This window comes from Oryctolagus cuniculus, chromosome X (genome assembly GCF_964237555.1).
Source record: "Oryctolagus cuniculus chromosome X, mOryCun1.1, whole genome shotgun sequence".
Lineage (NCBI taxonomy): Eukaryota > Metazoa > Chordata > Mammalia > Lagomorpha > Leporidae > Oryctolagus > Oryctolagus cuniculus.
The window spans coordinates 59,423,527-59,430,563 of NC_091453.1; the positions used below are offsets into that span (position 1 = coordinate 59,423,527).

General features: G+C 33.6%; 1 non-coding gene across 1 annotated transcript; it reads left to right on the forward strand.

Annotated features, from left to right (window-relative positions):
• Positions 1–789: 789 nt before the first annotated feature.
• Positions 790–883, forward strand: LOC127485032 (small nucleolar RNA SNORD116). Its single transcript, XR_007912235.1, has one exon. It is a non-coding gene; the product is annotated as a small nucleolar RNA SNORD116 (small nucleolar RNA).
• The last annotated feature ends 6,154 nt before the right edge of the window (positions 884–7,037 follow it).

Below are 7,037 nucleotides of genomic sequence, written 5' to 3' on the forward strand. Positions count from 1 at the left end.
ATTACTTTCTGTGTTTGTATATGAAGTTAGTAGTTTCAGGAGCAGTTTGATTTTCTCATGTTTATGATGTAACTATGTTTTAACTAAAAATTAGGTGATTTAAGAAGTCTCAAAATTCGCCAAGTTGATTCAAACTATTTATCATCATTTTTGCAAAATCAATATAGTATTACAATATTGGTTAGCGAATATCTCTTGTATAGAACTTGAAATACAGATGAGAATAAAATGCATGAAGTAATAAAATGTCAGTTACTTTTAAGTCTCGGTTGCTTACAGTTTTTACATAAGAACGGCTTCGTTCTGAGTCCTTTTTTGATTTTTCCTTTACTGCTGAAAATCTCTGTAAATTTTGTGCAATTTTTCTTTTTTTTTTAAAGATTTATTTATTTTATTTGAAAGGCAAAGTTACAAAGAGGCTGAGAGAGAGACAGAGAGAGAGAGAGCCCTTCCATTTGCTGGTCCACTCCCCAGTGGCCGGAGCTATGCCAATCTGAAGTCAGGAGCCAGCAGCTTCTTCCGGGTCTCCCACATGGGTGCAGGTGCCCAAAGACTTGGGCCATCTTCTACTGCTTTCCCAGGCCATACCAGAGACCTGGATCAGAAGTGGAGCAGCAGGGACTCGAACCGGCACCCATATGGGATGCCAGCACTGCAGGCAGCAGCTTTACCCGCATGCCACAGCTCTGGATCCTCTGTGATTTTTTTTGTCTTTGAAAATTATTGATGTTGTCCAAGGTCAATAATAATAATAGACTAAATATTAAATGAGATTAATATGTAGAAGGTGGATTGATGGTGACTCCACCATAGTCACTGCTCAGAAAAGCTGAATAAAATGATTAAAAACTCATAACCGTCTTTCTCAGTTTAACTGAGATGATGTCAAAGGCACGAGCCCTAGAGCTGCCTCCAGAAAATTTTAATGTGAGTGCCATTCTGCAGCAATTCTAATTTTAGGTCATCAGTATCTCTGAGGATGTATTTCTCCATGTTCAACATAACAGTCACACTGTCAAAATACCTAGTGAGTTATACTAATCCACCATATAACAAAACTTTTGTGTGTTATTGCTGGATAATATTGTGAATAACAGTTTTTCCTATGAAATTTAAGCTGCATAATATAATTATAAATATAAATCTGGGTGGTGTTTTTATAAGAGATGAGAATATTATAAATCAATTATTCTAATTAGAAATATCCCCAAACCCAATGTTACTGTCAAAAATCCACATAGCAAAATAAAATGACAAACAATATATTGTATTATTTATATGCTATCACTTATTTTCATTTGAAATTTTTGTTTCAATTATTTGTACAAATATTACATTATCAATAAAGCAGAATCCTTACTGCACATTTTCCAATGAATATTTAAGAAGTGAATAATATTTATATGAAAAGATAATGAGAAATCTACTTCCCATATTTCTCTCTAGATTTCTCCTTTTTACATATTAATTATTGTCTTAGTGTTTACTCCCATTTAGGGATTATTTTAACTTTAAAATAAATAATGCCTACTTACTTTGTATTATTGACAGTTTATTGTCACTTAAATATTTTATTATTTATCTTATTATTTAATGCGACCTTAGGCTCCAAATATATATTTCACTGAAGCAGTAAAAGGAATATATTTATAGGATTATTTATGGGATTAGACTGTATATCTTTCTCAAATATACTGGTTAGTATTCATTAATTTGGAGTAATATTATTGCATACTTTAATTTGATCTTGTAATAGAATTTGAAGCAGGAGATAATTTGCTGATTTTGTTTAGATAGGAGAAGATTTTAGCTTCTAGTCATTGATATGCCTCATTTTTTTCTAAACCTGAGAAAGCAAAAGTTTGACTCAGTAAATATAAAATTTTAATGTTTTTATAATTTAAAAGTTAGGACAATTAAAATATTAAAATTTTTTGTAGTTAATGAAAATCTAGTAATTATTTTATTTTCCATGCACTGAAAATTGGCATAAATCAAAGTGCTATTCTTATGTAGATGTTTCAAATCAGTGATTAAATGCTTCATAATATTAATTTGTATAAGAATAAAATAACACTCATTATGAATAATATAGAAAAGTGCATCTACAAATACACAGATACACACATATATACATGTACAACTGCATATAAACAATTGAGCTTAAATCCATTATATTTTAAACATTGATTGAGGTGAATAATACTGTTTTAAGAAATTGTAAAAATTATCTTCTTCATTGAAGCAATTTTTCATTTTCTTGGGAGGCTCTTTGTGTGATATAGAATTTCATACTGGTCAACAGAGTTTTAATCTCAAGCCCCGTTAGGCTTGTTTAAAAAGATTAAGGCAGGATCTTTTGTCAATTAGAAAATTGATTCAGTTTTCAAATGGGGTCAAACAATTCCAAAATTGCAGTAGTTTAACTGCAATACTAGGAAGTGCCTGGCTGTGGAGACTGTGACAAGCAGGGGAATTAGCTGGCATGCTCCCTTTCTATACATTTTATGTGTCTATAGACAGTATGAAGTAAAAAGTAAAATTAATTGATGAAGCAAGGTACTGTGTTTGCTTTATACTTGTACTATTTGATTTAATCAGATTTTATTCTTCATAGGAACCCTGTCATGGAGCAATGAAGTAGGACTATTTTAATGTGAAAAAGTGAAATTTGTAGAACTTAAAAAAACTTATTTTTTCCAAGGCCTAAGTCTAATCTTACACCAAAGTGCATACTTTGGAGGCTGGTATGGGTGGAGTGGATAGAGGGAGTTTGGATAAATAACAAAAGTAAGGGAAGCTGGGTGTGCTTTATTGATTGTGACAAATAGGTCATCCTGATATGAGATATTAATAACATGAGAAGTTGGGTGTGGTGTATAGGAGAATTCTGTATGACTTCCCACTTTTTTGTTTTTGCAAATTTAAAGCTATTCTGAAATAGAAAGTTTATTAAAATAAATAAACTCAGGGAAAAATCCCAGAGGAAATATTTCCTAATATAATGTTAAAAATGACTAATAGATAAAGCATGTATTCATCTTCAGAACAGAATTTATAAAAATGAAAATATATGGCCTGAAGCTATGAGGTTTCAAATAAATGGGGTAGAAACTTTAATATTGTTCATTGGTTTTATGCAGCTTAATTGAAAAATGACAGTATTTAGATATATAAATGTAACATTTGTCTGTTCATTGTTTTCTTTTACAAATACTATGTTTGACTGATTTTAGTGAAAATTTTGAAAGACAATACTATATTAACTGAAATAGCATTATAGAATGATTTAATGATGAGTAATTATTTTGTTTACTGGCACATGAAGTTTCAATATTCCATGAGATAAATCAATTTTAGATTATTTTTTGTTAGTGGAGAAGATATTTGTATTTAACACACTCCATCCTTCTTCTTAAAAGTATAGCAGAATAACCCAAAATGCATAAAAATAAAACTTATTTTAGTTTGATATCATAATCACCATGTTTTTATATGCAATCAACCTCTTAAGTATTTAAGCATTTTACAAAATTTAATGTTTAAGTTAAAGTTTTTAGAACAAAAGATCAACCGTCAGCTTGGTCTGTAAAACAAGCAGACACGACGTCCCTTGTCTGTACATGGATTCATCACACCTTAGTGCTTAATCGTGTAAAGACGAAAAGGTTGCTCCATAGAGAGAAAATATAATAGAAAAGAAAAAGAGTTAATTCTTTGCCCATATATTACTCTATGTCAACCCTTGACTTCAGGGACACAGTAATCTCTCCCCTGAAAGAGGAAACCTAAACATTGCAATGGCTTGGGACATAGAAAAATCTCATGAGAAATTACTAACTGAACTAGCAGTTTTGTATACCTGTCTATGAGCAAGGTGAGTCACAACTTTGAACTTGCACCCAGCCTTTCAGTAGCATCTTCTGCTTCATGTTTTGATCCTATTCTAACATTACATTCAACATCTCCTGAGCGTGCATTTGTATTGTAAAATCTCTTCCAAAAAAAGGCGCTACCATTCACTTAGCAATTTCAACGAGTGCACGTGGTAATGACTGTCACTGTCTCCCCTTGTTTCTCCAGTTCTTTGGAAAAAGCCTTTGGAAATTTCTGTAAAACTGTCTTGATAGTTTATATTCTCTCCTCACTGGAGAGAACCTCCACTTTGACTATGACCTTGTCTAAACAAGATAAGAGTCGGAGAACTCAGAGGGCTTCCATAGCCTTGGAAACTCATGACTGGAGCATAGGGAGATTACTGATGCCATAAACAGGAGTGTCAATTTGTAAAGTCAACAACAGGAGTCACTGTGCACTTACTCCTCATGTAGGATCTCTGTCCTTAATGTGCTGTACATTGAGATTTAATGCTATAACGAGTACTCAAACAGTATATTTCACTTTGTGTTTCTATGGGGGTGCAAAAGGTTGAAATCTTTACTTAATGTACACTAAACTGATCTTCTGTAAAAAAAAAAAAAAAAAAAAAAAAAAGAAATTATCAATTCCCAACTTGACTCTCACTGGGATTAAACATGACAATAGGTCTGATCTGATTTCATCATCATTTAAAAAAAAGTCATCTATTATTTTTCACTTTATGTCTCTGTGTGGGAGCAAACTGTTGAAATCCTTACTTAAGGTATACTAAGCTGATCTTCTGTATATTAAGATAATCGAAAATGAATCTTGATGTGAATGGAAGGGGAGAGGGAGTGGGAAAGGGGAGGGGTGTGGGTGGGAGGGACGTTATGGGGGGGAAGCCATTGTAATCCATAAGCCGTACTTTGGAAATTTATATTCATTAAATAAAAGATAAAAAAAAAAGAATCCAAAAAAAATAAATAAAAAAAATATATATTCTCTCCTCACTGATACTAGAAAGAAGGATCCATTTGTTTGCTTTATTTTCCCCCCAAAGAAGCCTTTTATTTAAGCAATACAAGCTTCATGCATTTCATAAGTACAACTTTAGGAATATAGTGATTCTTCCCACCCACACTCCCACCCTTCCTCCTCCTCCCTCTTCCATCCCTAGTCTCATTCTCCACTAAGATCCATTTTCGATTAACTTTATACACAGAAGACCAACTCTATACTAAGTAAAGAGTCCAACAATTTGTGCAAAAAAATAAAAATAAAAAAGTGTTCCTCATATTTATTTGCTTTAATGTTCACTTTTTAAAGCATTCTGAACCATTGCTATTATCTTATTGCATGGTGTTTTGGCAAGTTGTATAAAAGATTTTAAAACATGCACCATTTACCAAAGGAAATCACAAAAGATGAATATGAAGATTTAACTGCAAAATTGTTCATGTTTACTTTATTTATAATGTCTAGATTTGGAAAAAGCCCAAACAGGAGTTGGTTAAATAAATGTGCAGGATACGCAGTTGTATAAAAGTTTGATGGCATTCTACATAGACAGAAAATTACTCATAAGTTATTAAAGCTAAAATATACACTATCAACACAGAATGGTGATTACTGGAGGCTGGTATGGGTGGAGTGGATAGAGGGAGTTTGGATAAATAACAAAAGTAAGGGAAGCTGGGTGTGCTTTATTGATTGTGACAAATATGTCATCCTGATATGAGATATTAATAACATGAGAAGTTGGGTGTGGTGTATAGGAGAATTCTGTATGATTTCACACTTTTTGTTTTTGCAAATTTAAGACTATTCTGAAATAGAAAGTTTATTAAAATAAATAAACTCGGGGAAAATATACACTTGCAAAAAATGAAAATAAGGAGGAAAAAATAGCAAAAGCACAGAATTCATTTTAATATAGTTATTTATTATTTGAAAGGCAGTGAGAGAGAGAGAGAGAGAGAGATAGAGAGAAAGGAGTTAGAGAGAGAGAGGAGAGTCAGAGAGAGAGAGAAGAAACAGAGAGAGAGAGATCTTCTATATACTGGTTCACTCCCCAGATGGCCACAATGATCAGAATTGGGCCAATCTGAAGCCAGGAATTTCTTCTGGATCTCCTATGTGGGTACAGTGGCCCGAGTATTTGGGCCAGCTTCCAATGCTTTCCCAGGTGCTGGATCAGAAGTGGAGCTGGATTGGAAGTGGAGTAGCTGGGACTTGAACCAGCGCCCACATGGGATACCAGCGCTGCGGGAAACAGCTTAATTCTCTACCACACAGTGTGGGGCCCCAGTAGAATTCATTTTTGTTAAATACTTTATAGGCAGGTAAGAGGCCAGAAGAATGTAGTGAACATTGTTATTGTTGGTTATCCCTGGGAATTGGTATTTTGAGTGATTTTTTTTAAATTTTTGTTTACTTAATTTTATTGATTTGGAAAGCAGAGAAACAGACAGAAAGAGCCCTTCCACCTGCTGGTTTATTCCCCAAATGCCTGCAACATACAGGATTGGTCCATGTCAAAGCCTGGAGCTGAGAAATCAAACTCGGTGTTCCCCATGGAGGGAAATGACACAATTACTTGAGCCCCCATCTGTTGCCTCCCAGGGTGTGCATTAGCAGGAAGCTAGAATGGAAGCAGAGCCAGGACTCAAACTTAGACCCTCTGATATGGGCTGCAGGCATCCCAAACAACATGCTAACTGTCATGCAAAACACCCAACTCTGTTTTCTTTGTTACAGCTTGACCACATGTCTAGTATTTTCCCCAATGACCATATACTTATTTTTGATGTCCTATGAAAACAAAACAATCTCAACTCATTGAATTGAGTGTACCAAGACATTTAGAGTGATTGGAATCCAAAGAACACTGTTATTTGTATCTTAACAGACTTCTTTGACCTTTTAATTGCTCTAAAACTGGATTAACTCAACATATCTTACTGTGGTTTTAATGATAAATAGCAATTATATTAACCGAATTGACTGATTATAAGTCAAAGAATGAGTAATGACTGGGATCACAAGGATTTTACTTCAGTGATCTGGTCATTGGCCAAATAAGATGTAAAGTGGCATGCTATGTGGATACTTTCACTTTTATAAACATGAAATAATGTATTTAACTGCAAAAATTCCATAGTAAATGCTAAGGTTTG